The sequence below is a fragment of the Phymastichus coffea genome, unplaced genomic scaffold (genome assembly GCF_024137745.1).
Source record: "Phymastichus coffea isolate CEN01 unplaced genomic scaffold, Cenicafe_Pcof_1.1 PCOF00030, whole genome shotgun sequence".
Taxonomy (NCBI): domain Eukaryota; kingdom Metazoa; phylum Arthropoda; class Insecta; order Hymenoptera; family Eulophidae; genus Phymastichus; species Phymastichus coffea.
In genome coordinates this window covers 1,100,826-1,121,288 of record NW_026706841.1, presented here as the reverse complement: position 1 = coordinate 1,121,288, position 20,463 = coordinate 1,100,826, and the positions used below count along the sequence as shown (strand labels likewise).

Sequence of the window (20,463 nt, the reverse complement as noted above, 5' to 3'; positions counted from 1 at the left end):
ACAATCTTTGGCGCCAAATCCAAATTTTCAGAATAATTTCAAAATTTTTATTTGGTAAAAAATTAAGAGATACTTGACAGTGATAATATAATTGTTACGTACTTTTGACTGTAGGATTACAGTGACTTATTTCATCTTTTAAAAAGGATGGAATAACATGAAAAAGTATATGCAAATCTTTGAAAACTCCAGTTTATCACTTATAATGATTGTTAGAATAATCCCAGGATATTATTAATAGCATAATGTTTATCGCAAATAAATATATTGAATTAATGTATTATATTTTTACCGCCACCATAACCATGAGAAAACGACGATTGAACTTCTAAAATTCGATATTTTCAATGTTACACGGAAGTAAATGAAGATAAATTTATGATAACAAAGCTTCTTGCCTCGAACTGCAGAAATTGATGTAATAATTAAAATTTTTTAATTTATTATTAAATTATTTTAGAATTTAGAATTTTAGAAATATTTTTCCTTCTAAGCTTCTTTTAATATAAAAGTACAAAGAAATAAAATACGTATAGTATTGTAGTATAGTTATACTATTTTGATGTATTTTTGGTTTGTTTAAAGTTACAGAGCGAATGCATATTAATTATATGAATTACCAAACTATATCATCATTACTACGGGGCGTTCAAGGGAATATTAGGCTATATTCTACGTACAAAGTAATTAAATAAACTTGTCATGCGATTTCTCCCGTTGCCGGAGAACACGACAAATTCTTTTACAAATCGGGGCCTGGAAGACCAAGCTGCTTCGCGGGGGACGCGAAAGGCAATGTTTCAACGCGCACAGGAAGGAAGAGGCAGAAATGGTCAACACAATTATCATTCACAAATTTCATTCAATACATATATTTTCTCTTTACAATTTAACAACTCTCCTCATTGCTTATCTCGGCGTGACAACAATCGCGAACTCACACCACCGCAGCCGCGAGTTCCTGCGGATGATCGCATGGAACCCAGCTGTCGCGACGGTTATGAGTGATCTTACTCTAATTTCTTCATAGGTTCTCGAGTAGAATAACCGCTGAGCTCCCTAAACCTTCGCGGGTTGCCGGTGACGCGACTTTGTGAGAGAGAGAAAACTCGACCAACCTGGAAGAAGTCTGCTCTCGATGTCACCGGATCGTGCAAATGCTGATGGCTCGTCCCTGGACCTTCTCAACTCCTCTCTCGAGACCACAGGCCTCGTGGTAGACACCCACACTCCGCTGCACACGCAACGCAGAAAATAGGCCCGTTCACGGGTTTCACAAAGGCCATGGAAGACACTTAGCAATTAGACGACGCAAATGAAAAAAAGAACGTGTTACACCGCTTCCCTGTCGCAGTCTACTGCCGGGCACCGCGCTCCTCCCACCAAAAACCCTTAAGTAGCGGGTAATCGGCGGTGCGCTTCACGAGCGCCAACCTCGCCGGCGCCCAAATCACATTCCTTTTACTCCCTCTCCCTCACTATCGCCGGGGAGAGAGAGACGTTGATGGAGCCAGCGGCGCGAGCCGTGGCTCTCATCACAAACTTTATAACCAATGAACATTTGCTTCGATTCATCTTCTGTTTGATTTGAGCTTTTACGCACATTTTCAGCTTTACGAAGTTCATACGCAGCAGCATCAAATAATAAAGTAATAAATCAAATAAGTAGTTAATCGCACCTAGGTATAATTACTTAACGGCGTTAATCAATATTAACCCTTTCAGGGGCGGGTGCCAGTATTCTGGCACTCTATTTTTCCTCAGTTTTTTCTTTATAGCTTGAATAATCTAAGCTCTAGATCGCTTTAATCTTTTTTGTTGAAACACTGGATGCTTGGGGAATAGGTTTCTTATGTCAAAATTCATAATAGCGCTATATATAATTCTTTATAAACAATTAACAAACAAAAAAGGAGAGATTTTTAACACTTTGTTGCACATATTTTTCTGTTCAGTGGTTTTACTTGAAAATTCCTACTCTGGGGTTTTTGGGGTCGCTGATCACGAATCTGAAGTCATAATTTCAAAATTTGTAATTCAAGATGGCGAATTCAAAATGGCGGTACCAAAATTTCCAAAAAATAGATGTATCTACTTAAAAATCGTTACTAAGGGGTTTTTGGGGTCGCTGATCACGAATATGAAGTCAGAATGCAGAAATTATTGATTCAAAATGACGGATTCAAGATGGCGGCTCGGGAATTTTCGATAAATTAGATGTACAAGCTTAAAAATCACTACCGAAGGGTTTTTGCGGTTGCTGATTACGAATCTGTTAATTTTTTTTCATTGTAGATCTAATATGACGAATACTACGACATAAACAGTGGTTAAAATATTGAGGACTTTCGAAAATTTACTCTTTTTTTGCGTAACCCAGAGCTAACGACGAGGACGTAAAAGAGTACTAGCTCCATTTTTTTTGTTTTTTGTTTTTTTTTTGTTTTTTGTTTTTTTTTGTTTTTTGTTTTTTTTTGTTTTTTTATTCTTTTTTTAGTATTTTAGTAGTAATTTAGTAATTTTTTTAAGTATTTTATTCAGTTTTTAGAATTATTCAATCTATTTTTTATGTATTTTCTTTTGATTTTGCCCATGAAGTTATGAAAAAGTAAGCATTATTCTTTACCTAAGTGTGGTAATTTTGGAAACAATTTCTATCTTGCAAAAGACACAATGGTACATCGCAAGTCATACATTTCCACTTTGTTCTCCTTTGATCCTTTCTTGTACTGCAATGAACACATCGTTTTGCGCTTTGAATAGAAACAGGCATATGAGCTGCTTGATTGCGTCTTTTCTCTAAAGAATCTTGTGGTTTCTGGTAACGAAAATCTTCAGAATGGTCAGATTTGCGCTTTCGACCTTTGGCAGTTAGAATTTTGTGTCCTACCATTTGTTCTACTAAATTTAATCGAAATTTTTTCAATTTCAACGTTGGTTTTATATGTTTTTCTCCATACAAAATATATGCATTACTTATTGTTAGATCGAGAAAATGCCAAAATATTCTAAACCACCACTTTTTAGATTTACGATCAATTTTATAAACAGAAATAAGTCGATCAGCATAATCTACATAACCCATGTGCTTATTGTAATCTGAAGAAACAACAGGAGAGGCATCTTTTTGTCTACGATTTACGGTAGTAACTTCAGATGCATCGTGAAAGTTGGATAGAAAATAAACTGGTTTCTTAACCATCCACTTGATCCAGGTAAGACCTGTCTTGGTAGTCATAAATTCATATTCTCCTATGTCCATTTTTTTTTGGATTTTTTATCATTGATATTCGTTGGTAGACCAGAACGATTCTGCCGAACCGTGCCACATGCGTTTATTTTATCTTCTTTCAGTGATGAAAGAAGTTCCACCCCAGTAAAAAAATTATCGAAATATACGTGATGATTACCATCAACAAGTTCTCGTGTAAGGTCTTTTACAACTCTTGTTCCCAATTGTTTTTCAGTGCTGTCTGCTTTTCCGGTATAGATTTGAAACTAGCATACGTAACCAGACTCATCTGCGCGAGTCCAGCACTTATATCCGCGCTTTATAGGCTTAGCTGGCATGTATTGTTTCATAGTACTTCTTCCCTTGAATTTTATCATAGACTCATCTACAGATTGGTGCTTACCAGGATTGAAACTTTCTTTGAAGGTTCGAGAAAGCTCGTCTAAAAGTGGTCTTACCTTATACAGTTTATCGTAATTTAGATCACCTTTTCTTGGTTCTTTAGAGTTGTCGTTGACATGCATATGAGACAGAAAAAAACTAAAACGAATAACAGTCATGAGAGATGATATGTAAGAATCACGTAGCTGAGGGTTTTCACTCCAATAATCTCGGTAAGATGGCAATTTTTTTTATACCTATCAGAATCTTAATGCCTAAAAATATTTTTAATTCTTCTTTTGTGATGAGATTTTGCTTACCCTTTTTTTGAGGAATGTACAGATTAGTTTGATGTACAATATGATTCAATAGATCAGAAAAAAATAAACAAGAGAATATGTCTAATGGTGATTTCGCTGTATCTGGAATGTTTGGACCAAAGCTTTTAGAAAACATAAAATCCGATCTTGGCTGACTAACAGAGTCCCAAGCATCAGGTTGATTTGAATCATCAATGTCTTCTGCGTCCATTGATTCTTCTTCGTCATCGTTATTATTTACAGTAGAAACATTTTCGTCTAAAAGTGATCTTGAGATCACCACGTCTTCTTCGATGTCAGAATTTTATTCTAATTATATATAACCAATTTATAACTTTTTGTAACTTTGAATACTTTCAATGTGCAAAAAATAACTTTTATAAAAAAAATATAAGCTTACGAAATCATGTAAAAATATAAAATTAGTATTAGTTTTGATCAATAGCATTTGCAATGAAAAGTCAGAATTTTTGAAAATATTTCAGGATTGTAAAAAAAAGTTATTATGTTTATTTCCTATTCATAATAAAAAAGAGTTGTGCACGGTGATCAGAAAGGCGGAACAATTCGACCTAAATTGACGACAAAAACGGCTGACGGCATCTTATTTCTGAGTACCTATAGGTTGAAAATCTGGCTCAACCGAAATCAAAGCTGGTTCCGTTCGTGAAATATCGTCGATTGAAGTTTCCAGCTGATTTACTATTGTAAATATGAAGTATCAAATTACTCTTCTTCATATTCGTTGAAAGGATGAGAAAATATAATAAAATAAAGATTACAGCTATAAAAATATATTTATTTTTAATGACAATTACAGTTGAAGTTCCAAAAACATAAGTAATTAGTTAATTAAACAGTAGGTTTTCTTTATATACGAAGAGACATTATTAGAGGTTTAGCGATGAAAATTGCACTACGGCTCTTTTCAAATTCTCAGCATACCTTGGATTTGCAATAGAATTAATTTTAAAGCTTTCCCAAGTTTTACAAAATTCTCTATGAACCGATTCCCCTGCTTGCTCTGACCAAAGACCTAGGCCATTGTTATCAAGAAATTTTAGACAGTCTGACAAGTGCTGCAATAATACGTGAATTTTCAAAGTTTCAGATGTTTCAGTACGTCCTAATGCAAAATTCAATTCTTTCAAGAGAGTTTGTAAATTATATTCAGAATTTACAGTCTGAGCTCTAAAATAACCGTGAACAATTTTGTTCATCACCTTAAATGCAGAAATATAAGGTACTAATGCAGAATAGCCGACTTCTTTGTAAATTTCGCAGTCGTTGAATTTGTCAGCTTCTTTCAAAAGCGTTCGGCAAGCATTACCTTCAAAGCATTCGCCAAAATAATTTCGTGAGATAAGATTCAGCTTCATAGGCCACAATAAAGCTTTTCCACGACTGACTAGAGGTACTATACCTTTCCAGAATAAATGGTTGACGAACCCTTGCAATATATGCAGCTCTGGAATCACACATTTTTGTAATACAAAAGTATCATCGAGTTCAACGAATAGAGGTCGGTTAACGGTACTATGGCACTCTTTAGCAGTATTTTTATTTTCATATACTTCTAGTTTACTGAGTTCACAATATCTATTGTAGTCACGATTTAAATCACCATATGTTTTGAGAGCATACGAATCAATATTTTCCTTATAAAGTCGTAGATCACACAATCTTACAAAACAGTATGGGCATGGAACCGATGCTGACGCAGTCTGTTGGCCATTTACAATCAATAATAATTTGAAATCGGACACGAATTTGAATGATATATCATTGAGTTTTATCAAATCGAAAAGTAATTTAGCGTTATCATACGTTTCTTTGACCATTAGCACCATACCTAAAATTAATAATTTTTGCACGCTGGTTTGTTGAGGAGTTTTATTAGTCTCACCATTGAATCGATCAATTTCTGAAAAGACAGATAAGCAAATTTTCAAGAAACCTTGGCCACCATCCATCATAACTTTTATGTTTGTATGCCCAATTATTTCTCGATAATTTACAACGTAATCTAATAGCTCTTCAGCATTTGCCCATACAACAGATCTTTTTTCTTTGCTCTCTTTACAATCAGTATCGAAATATAATTCGTCAAGATTATACAAATGTTCCATTTTTTTGTTGTTTTTCGACATATGTTCAACATAATTTGGTGGTAAAGTGCTTCTTCCGATATTAGATCTTATGAGACTTGTTACTTTTTTCATGTGATTCATCGAGGCCCGTGTATTTACTCTAAAATCATCTAATTCATCAATAGAAATTTCAACAGTTTTAACTTTTTTGGTTGGATTTAGAGCAATTCTCATTTCACGTCCTGCAAACGAACTCAGACTCAATTCGTTAGAGTCATCTAGTTCGTCGACTTTTCGTTTCAAAATATTATTAGCAATTTGCTCTTGCATCTTTATAGGAAGATTTTCGACGAGTTCCAAAGCATTTTCACGAAGAGTAGCACGGCTATTGCAATTATGTGATCTACCTTTACCAATTTCACTCAAACATATCTTACACCGTAAAATCGAATCTGAACTCGACTCGCTATCTTTCGAATCAACACTAGAAATTGACGCCACGCTAACATGTCCATACAACCCATTCGATTTATTAATCTTCGTGCTAAATTGTCTAGTATTACCTCGTCCAACTTTTGCTTTTGAATGATTTGTAGCTCTTGCCGTTCGACAAATGTAGCAATAGCATATATTACCTGTAGATCTTGAACTTTTTGGCAGTTGGATCATGGAATAGTTTGGCATTTTCGGTAAAGGCCGCTGACATTCACCATTATCATGCTCTGAGAGTGTTATGCGGCATGAATTGCAAATGCTTGTTGGAAATTTTGGATTTAACTTATTGTAGTCAGAATTCACATGGTCTTGGATACGTTTTTCGTGTGCACTTGTTACTTGAAAAAAACTCAGTTTTTTACCATGAACAATAATTTTTTTCCCACACGGCGCACAAAGTTTTATTCTGTTTTCTTCATGAGTACACGTATAACTCATTTTGATCGATTTATATCACAGCACTAAATTCAAAATGTACTTATGAAATAATAAATCACTGTAGAATCACCTGATCAAAAGTGATATTGATGAATGAAAAGAAGTTTGGATGTATGATGATATACCAGGCGTGATATATTTGAGCCGATGCAATGTTTTTCGTTCTAATGATAAAAGAAAAACTACTTAATACTAATTAATTGATAATTAAATAATTCATAACTGTTAATATTACCCACATTTATAGATATCAGAATAAGTTCCTACAGTCTAGAAACAGATTATTATCTTATAATTTTTTTTAAGATTATATGGAGTGTGACGGAATTCTTTAAGCCGACTATTCGTTGAAGAATGCTTGCTCGCGGCCGTCCGCACAATATTTATCAAAGGAGGGCTCGGGAGGCACGAATGCTCCCACGACTGAATGGCACACCGAGCGTGTGTGCCAATCGCGCACGAATTGAAGGAAAATCGGGAAAACGAACGGGTTGACGCAATAATATATGACACACATATATATAACAAACTTTATTAATACGAACACAATAAAAGAAAATAAAAGAAAGGCACACAAATTAATAATTAGACGGAGCACGCACACTCCATCTCGCAAATCGGCCTAATACAAGAAAAACGCTAATCCGCTTAATCAGATTATCGGCAATCACTGCCCGATAATCCGCTTAAGCCTAAACGCCCGCGAACTCAAAACCCGGCAACGGGGGCCGGCATCACTGCCCGACCTGCACCGTTGCACCCGCGAACACCCCGGACATGCAAGAGAGCGAGAGAAAGAGAGAGAGAGAGAAAACCGGCACCGACCTTCCCAACGACGACCTCGGGCGAAGATGGCCGCTCTCGTCCAACGGCTGTGGCTTGCTGCTGCTGCTGATGTTGTTGCTGTTGCTGTTGCTGCTGCAACTGTTGCTGTTGTTGCTGTTGCGGCTGCTGTTGCTACTGGTGCGGCTGCTCAGCTGCTCGCCGGATTCGCTCGCCGAACACGCGCGCGCCGGCGGTACGGGCTTCGCCCTTACCCACGCACACCGGTGCTGGGCGGCAAGGCTTGGCTGGGCGCGACCCGGCCACTCACTCCTCACTCACACCAAAATGGAACCACCGATGCGCGCCCACACACCGGGTGCGCATCCACAAAACAAACGACGTGGCGAAGCACCGCACCGCTTCCAAAAACCAACGGAAAATCCAAATCGGCGACGAACGAAAACAAACGCGCGCACGCGATCGGCCAGCCCAAACGAAACTGCCGATTTTCCCCCCGGCTGCGCACGCATCGGATCCGTGCGCAGCTCGCGCTCTCCCCATCCCGCTCGCTCTCCCGCATGACGATCCTGGCAACGGATCGCCATCCCGTCGGCCGCCCTCAGCTCCGCCAATGCCCGTTCGCCGCACCTCAAACAAAGAAAAACCAGGCATGAGAGTGTATACCAACACACTCTCAGCCCGGGTGTAGCGAACGGACGAGAGAGAGACGAATGAGAAGTCGGCGAGCCGAAATTCTCCGTCACAGCCCCCCCGTAGCAACCGATCCTGCCCCAGGATCGGGAGCTATCTCCCGCTCTCATCGTCCGGGCGCCACACTCGGGCTGGGTCCCGAGGACAGGCTCGTCCTGATGGCAATCCTGCCCAGGGAGGCTCGCATCTCGCTGACCACGAAAAAAAAATGAAATAGAATGGTGGGTCATTACTACGAAACGGGACAACAAAACAGAAAGAAAAAAAAAAACGAAACCGAAACCATGCGTCATTGCGGGGTTCAGAGCGCCACTTACCTTGGGTCCCGCGTGGCCTCACCTACTGGCCACCCTCGCGGGCGGGAGGCTGCGATACCTGATCAGCCTCCTCCACAAGGCGCAGGCGATCCTCTCGGGACAGCCCGGCAAGGTAAGCCAGGACCCTCACACGAGAGGACGGCCTCGACGCCAACGGCACTGGTGACACCGATGGTGGGGAGGGCGTCACCGACGCCACAGGTGGTAGTGGCGTCTCCGGCGCCAAAGATGTTGATGGCGCCGCTTGTGCCGTCGGGAGCACTGGCGGCTCCGTGGTTGGCGAGCCCCGCTCGGCCCGAGCTCGGATCTCAGCCAGAAGCCGGCGTCGAGCCCGACGCTTAGCCGCCACTGAGGTGGGCGATGGCGTGCCCTGCTTGGCGGCGGCGGCTCCGGCCTCGGGCCGAGGCAGCTGACACCGGCTTGCCAGCGCGCCATCGGCGGTCTGATGGTCGACCGCTGTGCGCGCTGGAGAGACCCGCTTGACCTTAATCCCCATCCCCGTGCGCCGCCCCCCCGCTCGGGTCACAGGGCGAAAACGACCGTCACCGCAAAGGCGGTAGACGATGCCATCGTCACCCACGACCCGACGCGAAGACGACGCCGAGGCGGACCTCCTCCACCAGTCCCGCAGGTGGAGACGAATCCGAGTTTCCCACAAGTGGGGAACCGGCCCTCACCGTTTCCTTCTGGGGGCACCCAACCTCACCGGACGCGTCCGGCTCCGCCGACGATCGACACTGAGGAACCTCCTCCTGTCGAGGAGTTGGCTCCTCACCGATGTAGCGGAACTCTACGTCCCTGGTGAAATCGGGCAGCCGCCCAGACCTCTTCTTACGAGACGATTGAGGGGTCGCCTCCTCCCTGTATCCCGCGGGAGGGTAGAGGCCCCGGCCCCTGGTCGCGACAGTTGGGAGCGCCACCCGCTTCGGCTGCTCCGCTTGTACCCCCGACGCCGGGAGGAAACGATACTCGAGAGGGATTTCATCCCTTCTCGAGTGGCCGCGAGATGGACGCGGCTCCTCCCGAATCGCCGGGAGCACGTTCCGGGCTCCCAGACACCGTAACTCGGTGCTCAGACCGAGGTTGCGCGGCTCAACGAGAGTCCGCAGACCCCGGGTCCGTGCCGTCCGGAGCCCCATGGGCGAGCCCGCGTACAGGCGCTCCATCAGTTTTCCCTGCCGCGGCCCGCGGGCGGCCAGGTTGGTCAGCGCCCTCTGCAACGGCAGTGCCTGGCGAGCCGGGCCGGAGTTGAGACTATTGTCCCACTCCGACCTACCCCTCAGTGGAGAGGCCTCCACCGGGACCATCCTGGCCACCAAGGCCTCACTGGTCCGGCGTTCCCGCGCCAGCCGCTCAGCACGCGGCAGAGATCGGACAGCGGAAAACGGCGCCCCGGAAGGAGTCGCCAAGAGAATTGGCTCCTCCCCCAGGTACGCCGCGAGCTCCAGTTGCGCGGCTCCGCTGCCGAGCTCCAGCGCGTCCCCAGCAGACGCGGACATGGAGGCGTCCTCCACCTCCGGACATGGCTCGCCAGATCCACGAACGGGGAAAGGCCCACTGCCCCGGGGCTCGGAGGGCATCACGGCGGCCACCGAGGCCACACTCCCCCCGAACCGCGCAGAACTCACCTCAACGACCGAGTTGGCCACCGGTCTGGCTTCCGCCGCGGCATCACTGCCCGCCGCGGAGCCTTCCAATGGCTCCGGTGTCGAGGTCGGGGCCGACCCCTCACCTCCAGACCTGCCGTCCGTCCCGACGAGGGCTCCCAGTTTGCGGATCTCGTCCGCCAGTGACATGCTGCTGGACCTGTAACCAACCAATCAACCCAATCTAGAGCCTACCCAATAATACTCTGTCGGGACACCACAATGACCGCATGCAACACCAACACACCATAAACAAGAGTGACGACAAAAAGAAAACACTCACGATTCGTACGACTGAAAAACGCAAAACTCGAGCCACCATTCGCCGACTTACAAACTATTGGCCGTTTCTACACACACGCTGTCGCTCGGTTCGAACGCGGAGGGACATATCGCTTTAACTCCTTCACGTGTATGCGGTCCACCTGCTTCTTGCTATCCGTCGTCAGAATATACAATTCTGGGGACAGCACCTCCAGCACCTTATACGGACCGATATACAAAGGGTCAAGTTTGGCGTTCCTACCTAGCGCTGCGTTGGACAGAGTGTGGGAGCGTCGCAAGACCAAATCTCCCTCTTGGAACTGGACGAACCGGCGGCCACGATCATAGTGGCGCTTCTGCCTGTCCTGCGCCTGCTCAATATGCCTGACCACCAGGCTCCTCAGAGCATTGAGGCGCTTCAGCCGGTCCGCCCACTCCTCAGGAGACAACCGAACAAAAAGGCCCCGCACCTCTACTTCCCTACGCAGGCTCTTCGCTTGACGCGGTTCCTGACCAAAATTGAGGAACGCCGGTGACACCTTTGTACTCGCCTGTACCGCCGTATTTATAGCGTGCCGAAACTCGTGCAGGTGCTTATCCCAGTCGCGATGATCATGATCTACAAAAATGGAGATCATGGTCTTCAACGTCTTGATCGCACGTTCACAAAAGTCTGCCTGTTGATGGTAGGGTGGGCAGGGCACGTGTTCAATCCCATACTCTTTGAGTACGGTCATGAAGTCCGCCCCGCAATAGTTCTTACCACTGTCGCTGACCAAATACTCCGGAACTTCCCACCGGAATAAAATAAGTTCCTCGAGCGCACATCCTAACATCTTACCGGTCGCGACTGTCAGTGGTTTGAACTCCACCCATTTCGTAAACAAGTCCTGGAAAACCACCAGGTACTTGTAACGATTTTTGCTGCGGGGCAGTTCGACAACATCCGTGGCAATCACTGCCCACGGACGCTCCACCACACGCTTGCTCATCAGACCTTGTGGCGCACGTTGTTCTAGTTTGTACCTCTGGCAGGCCGGGCAAGACTGCACAAAACCCTGCACGTCAAACCACATGCCAGGCCAGAAGTACTCGCGCGCTATGCGATCGTACGTTTTCTCGCGTCCGAAATGTCCGGTCGACGGTTCGCAATGAGCATCCCGCATCACACGTTTTCGATGCTCACCCGGAACTACGAGTCGCCAGCACTGCTCCTTATGAGTCACTGGATCTAGGAGTTCATTCGTGCCGTACTTGTACAGCATTCCGTCCTCAACCTTCCACCCGCGGTACTTAAGTGGACGCGCCTCCACGTCCTTCATCCGCTGAAGGTACCACGGGTCGTTGATGACTTCGAATTCTGCAGCCTCCACGTCGCTCCCAAACCCACGAGACAACGCATCAGGGACATGGTGGAGTGTCCCCTTGCGATACACCAGCTCGAAGTCCCATTGCTGCAACTCGAGGATCCAGCGGGCCAGACGTCCCGTCGGATCCTTCTTGTTCTTCAGCCAGGTCAGAGCCGTATGGTCGGTGACTGCAATAAAATGCGCGCCCTCGATATATGGCCTGAACTTCTGGATTCCGAACAGCAGCCCTAGGCATTCGAGCTCAGACACGGTGTAATTTTTCTCGTGCTCATTAAGCATGCGACTCGCGTAACATATCGGGTGATCGTACCCTTCGTCATCTTTTTGCATCAGGCAAGCACCCAGTGCATAAGACGACGCGTCGCAGTGTACATAGAACGGCCGGCAAAAATCCGGTCGCACAAGCACGGGAGCTTCCGTAAGAGCTCGCTTGAGCGCATCGAACGCTCGTTGCTGCTCGGAGTCCCAGTGCCATGCTTCGCCCTTGTGCAACAGCTTCGTTAAGGGCACCTTCAGATGTGACTCATGCTCGATGAACCTGGAGTACCATCCACACATCCCCAGGAAACGACGCAGCTGTTTGATGTTCTGCGGGGCTGGAAAGTCCAGCACGGGCTGGACTCGATCAGAGTCAGGCCGCAGCCCACCCTCGTCGAGAAGATATCCCAGGAACGTGACCCTGGAGCAACCAAATTCACTCTTCTCGACGTTGATCTCCAGCCCCGCCCGGACCATGCGCTCCAGCGCCTTCTCGAGCCACACCAAGTGATCCTCGAACGTTTCCGTGACTACGATCACATCGTCGAGGTACTTGAATACATGCGGCTCGAAATCTGGTCCGAACAGCGCGTCCATCAAGCGCATGAAGGTTGCGGGAGCGTTGACCAGACCAAAAATCATCCGGTTACACTCCCAGAGCCCGCAACCCGGCGCACCAAACGCCGTGTACTTTCTACTATCTTCCTGCAAGGGCACCTGTAAATAGGTACTCTTGTGGTCTATCTTAGAAATGTTCCGGGCTCCTCGCAACCTATCGAGAATCACATTTACCCCCGGCATGGGGTAAGCATCGATCCGAGTGGTCTTGTTCACCGGCCTCAGGTCGATGCACAAACGGTAGCTACCATCGTGCTTTTTCACGACCACCGGTGCACTGCACCACACGCTCTGAGACGGACGTATCACTCCTTTCTGATACCAGTCCTGAATCTCCTGGCGAATAAACTCCGTGACCTGCGGAGAGTACCTGCGCATCGGCGTCTTAATTGGCCTGGCACCTTGCACATCAATGACGTGCTCGATAAGGTCCGTTTGCGCAGGGGACCTCTCCGGCACCACTCGCCGCACCAACGTCTCAACCTGGAGTCGTTGGGGCTCCTGCAGTGCCGAAAGTCCTCCTACCTCCGCGGTCAATTGGAGCTTCCCTGGTTGGTCGGGAAAGTACACCCGGCCATCTTGCCATTGGGCAAAATCATGCAAACTCTCCCGACCTGCGACACTCCATGCATTATGTTCGGCATCCATACGGAAACCAAACGCACGGATGAAGTCCTGTCCAAGGAGCATATCGTACTGCAATCCCTGCTCGCATGCATACGCCTCAATGGACCGGACCACAGTGTCGATCTCGATCACCAGCCTCAGTTTTCCTACCATACTGACTGATGTACCCGAGAAACCATTTACTGCTCCCGGAGTTTTCCTCACCTGAGCCTGGAAGTCTTGCGTGACTCGGCAGCCTACCACTGACACTTGCGCTCCGGTGTCAAACAGCGCACTGTAAGGCTCGCTATTGATGAGCAGTATGAGCAGAGGACGGTTCTCCGTTACCATGTCAACTGCGGGATCTCCGTTGTCAGAGGCGCCCGGGCAACCAGTTGTGTCACTCACAACGCCCACCCCCGCCGGAACCGACGAAGCTTTCAGCTCTCTCGTCGCGTTTCTCACGCACGAGGAAGCCTCTGTACCCGGCACCTCGCGTCCACGCAGTTGACCTGTCCGCTCTAAGAACCCCTGCAAGACCTGACAACCGGGGGCAACTTGCTGCGATTGCTCGCTCGCAAGTCGCCTCACACACAGTTGCGACCTTGGGCTCCCCTGCTCACCTCGCACTTCCTGGGACTCGCTTCCGTCAGCCACCTGCCAACGGCTCTCGAGTCGCCGGCTCAGTTGTCGCCAGTATTCATCCGTCTCAGGCCCCGAATCTTCTTGGGGTCTTACTCGTATGTCCCATCCGCTGTGCTCCACGCCGGCTGCCCTCTGCGAGTTATGGCGGAGAGCGTAGGGCCACCGTTCCCCGCTGACCTGTTTTCCGCCATCCGACGAATCGGCTCGCAGTTGATGCACGTGCGAAACGTGCAGTTGGGCGCCTGGCAGTTTTGGCACGACTCGGCCGGGGCTCCAAAGGGGCAGCTGGGGGCATAATGGCCCACCCGGTTGCATCGGTAGCACACAGGTGCTCCGCGAGCCTGGTCGTTCTGGCGGCCAGTATTATGCGGGCACTGTGACCGTCGATGTCCCTCCCCGTTGCAACCAAAACAACGACCTCGAAACGGGGATGGACCCTGGCCGCCTCCAGAACTTGCGCCATCTGGTCCCTGCTGCAGGACTACAGCTCGCGCTGGAGCCTGCAGGGACGGCGCTGCTCGCGGGTTCGTGCCCCCACCGGCAACCTTCCCTTGGGCCTGGGCGTTGGGATAACGCCCGGGTATTGGGTGCATCACTGCACTCGCCATGCACCCCTCAGCCCCCGAACCGCCACACGATGAACGCCCCGAAACCTGTGCTCCCGAAGACTTGGCACCCTTGCTCTTCTTCTTCTTCGGCTTCGACTTGCTGGCCGGCTGCTCCTTGGAGGCTTGGGAGACCTCGACGGCAATCTCTGCAACGTGGGTCTTCCTCGCCTTCCCTCGGTACGCAGCATCCTCCACCAGCAAGTTATCCTTGGCAGAAGGTGGGTGCCATCTCCTCTCGCGATCCTGGTGCCTCTCCAATCTATCTCCATAATACCGGAGATCACGGAGGTCATGTACGGGTCTATCCCGGAGGTAGCGCCCATACTCCGGGTTCAACCCGGCCATCGCCAACCGCACTTGCCGTCTGTCGGACGGGGGAGGCCGCATCCGCCGCACGATACTCTGGAATGCGGTGAGGTAGTCCGCGATCGACTCGTCCTCACCCTGCATCCGGCGGCTCAGCTCACAGTAGAGCTCCTCACGGTCCAACGTCCGGCAGTACTGGTGGCGAAAATCCACAGCAAAATCATGGAAGGTGCGCCACCCTCCGAGATTGTTCGCCAACCAAACCTCCGCGCGATCGGAGAAGATCGCATCCAGGGCCGGGAGCACCTCACAATCGGGAAGGTTATATAACCTCACGCAGCGCTTCAACTTCTCCAGGAAACGTTCTGCACCCGATCCCGCGGCGCCGTTGAACCGCACGTTCCAGGCCCTAAACGCCGAAATCGCATCGGCGGGCCTGCCATTCAAACGGCCGCGCGACCTCTCCCTGCGCGCGCCCCGATGGCCCGAACGTACGCGCCCCCGACGACACCGGTGATGGCGTCGCCGGTGGCACGCACTCACGTCATCGCTGGAAGAACTTCCAGCGATGGAGGGCTCGGATTCGGAGAAGCTCGTGGCTTCCCGGCTGTGCTGCCCTCTGCGCGGCCGTCTCCTGGGCCTCAAATGCGTCTTGCTCGCCTCACTAGGCGAGTCTGACGTTGAGGACAGCAGCAGCGGGGGCCTCGTCAGGACAGGTCGTCGCTCCTCCTCGAATCCACTCGAGGCGGCGAAGTGCTGTCGCCACTCGCGTGCGAGCTTGCGAGGGCACCTGCGTTTGGGAGAGTCCAAACCCGTTAACCGCTCCCCCCGCTGGGGGTCAGCTGCGGGGCCGCCCGGGCCCATCGGGGGCCGGGGCCGCAGCGGGGAGGGCTGTACCGTCGGTATCCCGGACACCAGCGGGGCCGTACCAGCAGGCCCATAACCCAAGACCTGTAATGCCGCCAGCACCTGCTGCAAAAATAGCGGGTCAAGAGGCGGCACTGGCACCGCTGGAACCGGGATGGGTCCGGCAGCCACGTCCCCCGGGCCCTCAGCCTGCTCCAGGTGGGCCCCCCGTGGCAACGCCGCAGCTACCGCAGCCTCTCTCGCGGTATCGCCGGAGTCGGAGTCTGTCGAAGCGCTCCGGACTTCCTCCTCGAGCAGGGTACGGTTGGCCCGGTCCTCGCTCAAGACCGGCCCAACTCCAGGAGGAGAGTGCTTCACCTTCCCCTGGACCGTTGAGCTGAGCAAGGACACGTCACCCGTTTCCGTGCGAGCGAAAAAGGGATTCCGGGCCAGAGTATCCTCAAACCGTGCGCGCAAACTCTGGTCCGGCACTACGTCGCGCGCTTCGCTAGAGGAGGAATCGGGGATGCGCCCCGACATAAAGTCAGAGGGGAAAAGGGGCACCACAGCTCCGGATCGCGTATTCGCCAAGAACACACGGAAAACGCGGTCCTGTAGCACCGGGAGTCCACCCTCTGTAATTAGCCCCTGAGTCCGCATATACCTCACCAGTTCCTCCCGCGGAACCCTGGTGATGCTGGCCCTCAGGTGCTGTAACTCCGGCTGCCTAGATAATCGGCGCATAAACAAATTCGCGTCGGCTGCGGGGGGCGGCATCTTAACGGGACCGAGCGACAGACGCGACGCGATCGCTGCCCAGCGATCCTAAAAAAAACGGAAACGAAAAAAAACAACAACAATCGCGACAACGACCTCGGCACCAAAAGGGGACAAGAAGGGGGGGGGGGAACAGCGCCTGTCCTGCGGTCTCTCGGTCAACCACTGACCGGGCCGGGCCGCAAGGAGGGTCGCGGCAATCACTGCCTACCACTCAACCGACCACCAAACCCGCCAGTCCCAGAAACACGCTAAAGCTGCTTCGGTTTGCTGAAAGAAAAACCCCCTCCACCTCCTGAAAAGAAAAGCACGGCAGCGCACGCGACCCCGGTCACCAACGGCAAACGAAGGAACAAAAAACGGACAACCTACCGGTGCAACGATTGTCGGTCTCGCTGCCGATCCACCTCCCCCTATGCCGCGTCGTTAAGCACCTGTCACCGCTACCGATTCGCGATCATCCTACTCGCGCACGCGTCGCGCCCTCCCCACAAGGGATGCCATGTGACGGAATTCTTTAAGCCGACTATTCGTTGAAGAATACTTGCTCGCGGCCGTCCGCACAATATTTATCAAAGGAAGGCTCGGGAGGCACGAATGCTCCCACGACTGAATGGCACACCGAGCGTGTGTGCCAATCGCGCACGAATTGAAGGAAAATCGGGAAAACGAACGGGTTGACGCAATAATATATGACACATATATATATAACAAACTTTATTAATACGAACACAATAAAAGAAAATAAAAGAAAGGCACACAAATTAATAATTAGACGGAGCACGCACACTCCATCTCGCAAATCGGCCTAATACAAGAAAAACGCTAATCCGTTTAATCGGATTATCGGCAATCACTGCCCGATAATCCGCTTAAGCCTAAACGCCCGCGAACTCAAAACCCGGCAACGGGGGGCCGGCATCACTGCCCGACCTGCACCGTTGCACCCGCGAACACCCCGGACATGCAAGAGAGCGAGAGAAAGAGAGAGAGAGAGAAAACCGGCACCGACCTTCCCAACGACGACCTCGGGCGAAGATGGCCGCTCTCGTCCAACGGCTGTGGCTTGCTGCTGCTGCTGATGTTGTTGCTGTTGCTGTTGCTGCTGCAACTGTTGCTGTTGTTGCTGTTGCGGCTGCTGTTGTTACTGGTGCGGCTGCTCAGCTGCTCGCCGGATTCGCTCGCCGAACACGCGCGCGCCGGCGGTACGGGCTTCGCCCTTACCCACGCACACCGGTGCTGGGCGGCAAGGCTTGGCTGGGCGCGACCCGGCCACTCACTCCTCACTCACACCAAAATGGAACCACCGATGCGCGCCCACACACCGGGTGCGCATCCACAAAACAAACGACGTGGCGAAGCACCGCACCGCTTCCAAAAACCAACGGAAAATCCAAATTGGCGACGAACGAAAACAAACGCGCGCACGCGATCGGCCAGCCCAAACGAAACTGCCGATTTTCCCCCCGGCTGCGCACGCATCGGATCCGTGCGCAGCTCACGCTCTCCCCATCCCGCTCGCTCTCCCGCATGACGATCCTGGCAACGGATCGCCATCCCGTCGGCCGCCCTCAGCTCCGCCAATGCCCGTTCGCCGCACCTCAAACAAAGAAAAACCAGGCATGAGAGTGTATACCAACACACTCTCAGCCCGGGTGTAGCGAACGGACGAGAGAGAGACGAAGGAGAAGTCGGCGAGCCGAAATTCTCCGTCACAGGAGAATGGAGAATCTTTAAACTTTCCGAATGAAGTATACATTTCAACGATGTAGTGTCCGTAATAACTTACATGGTATTCGGTTTACTGATAATGAAAAGGTAGTGGGAATTGATCAACTTATATTTTTGTAAGAAAAAAAAATGCAAATTTATTCACCAAAAGTGAACGTTACATTTTTAAACGAAGTAGAAGGATTGACCGGTGAATACAGTAGTTGGCAAAAATGCATCGGCAAGTGAGCACGGACCTCGGAGAGAGAACACGCGAAATTGAAATTCTGCACGTAGTACTGAAGTATGACTGTTATTCAAATAAAATATCTCAATGAATAAGGTAACAATACAAATTTCATATTTGATATTTTAATAATCCAAACAATATATTAATATAAATATAATACAATGTAATGTCTTTATATTCCAAATAATAATGTAATAACAATAGAAAATTACGTTATTGCTATAACAATAATATTTCTTATCTTAATTAAATGCGTGACATTTGATAGTTCAGTTACAACTAGGAAAAATCAGGCGGAAATTTTAATTGACGATATTTCACGAACGGAAGCAGCTTCGATTTTGGTTGAGCCAGATTTTCAACCTATATGTACTCAGAAATAAGATGCCGTCAACCGTTTTTGTCGTCAATTTAGGTCGAATTGTTCGGCCTTTCTGATCACCGTGTTAACCTTCCGCGGAGGAGCAAGATTTTCCAATCTCTTATTCTCTAGATTGTAATGGTACTCGCTCGTGAGCTTGAACCCAATACCGGGCGGACCGCGAAGACCGTGAACTCCTTGCTCTGTATATTTACGTCCGAATACGTCGACGTTCATTTTGATAATGCTCGAACGATAGGTGTGCTCTTAGTATATATATATCCACCCTCGCGTAATTCTTCGATTATCGAATGAATTTCGTTGATGTGATTATTGTTACCAGCTGATTGCTCAGCCAATAACAATCGAAGACGATCAACGAGCTCATTCGGATCATCCTAGTATACGTAGTCCATAGAATTATTGTTTCGAGCAATCTTGTAGGTAGGCAAAGACGTATCAGTCGTCTGTAGCAGCCCCTCGCCTCCTTTTGTATTTTTTTTAGTCAAACCAAATAACGGACCAATTATGTTATTGAATTTATTACTATTGTGCGCTCGTATAGCCTCGTTTGGATTATTTTTCTTCCTATGAATATTAGAAATCTCCAAGATTTCTTTGTAGCTCTTGAGATCATTGGAAGTGATTAAACTTTGATCAGGTTGCTTTGCAACCAGTAACTCCATCAAACCCTGTGTTTTTGAATACTTGAAATCATCGACGTTTACGTTATCTTTGTCAAAAATCACCGTAGATTTACCAAGCGTGTATGATCCATTTCGTTCTTTACGTACTCCATAAATCAAGTCCACAAAATTCGAATCACTTTTATCCAATGCATTCGTGTACTTGTCGCCAGCTAAATGCTCATCCTCGCTCGGTTCGTCGGATAAACTGTTATAAAACTGTGTAGTATCGTGCGTGACAGTAGCATCGCTATCTCCGCCACTAGACTGAGCGGTTTCGTACTTGTCGACATTATCAGCCGAATTAATTTCGTATTTTGATTTTTTTTTGTTTAGAAATTTCGGCTTTTTAATAACTGTAACGGGAGTTTCGGAGGAAAGATTTTTTTTTGTTCCTTCTCACTTATTATGACTTTAAGAGGATCGACTATTGGTTTGAATGTCTTATTCAAGACTTCGTCGGTATACTCTCGGTTATGCTTCAATAAACTATATTTTCGTCTTATCGCGTCTTGCGCTTTTACTAGTTGAGAAAGCACATGTTTTTCCCTTTGATGATCAGCCATGTTAACGCTTCGACGATCCTCGAGAGACTGTGTACCGAACTACTATCGTGATATATTTATAACAAAACAATCAAAGCTCTTTCGATATCTTCCACAGTTTATAGCTCTGTCTTTGTCGATCACTAAAAACCCATATTTATCATCCAACCAGCATTTTGCACAAAGTTCTTTTAATTGATTGTAAGTCATATCTGAAT

The 20,463-nt window shown here is 48.3% G+C and overlaps 1 protein-coding gene across 4 annotated transcripts in view; it reads left to right on the top strand.

The window, feature by feature from the left end:
- Positions 1–20,463, top strand: part of LOC131663039 (solute carrier family 35 member F3) — a 1,047,178-nt gene that overhangs the window by 328,624 nt on the left and 698,091 nt on the right. The gene's annotated exons all lie outside the window — the stretch shown is intronic.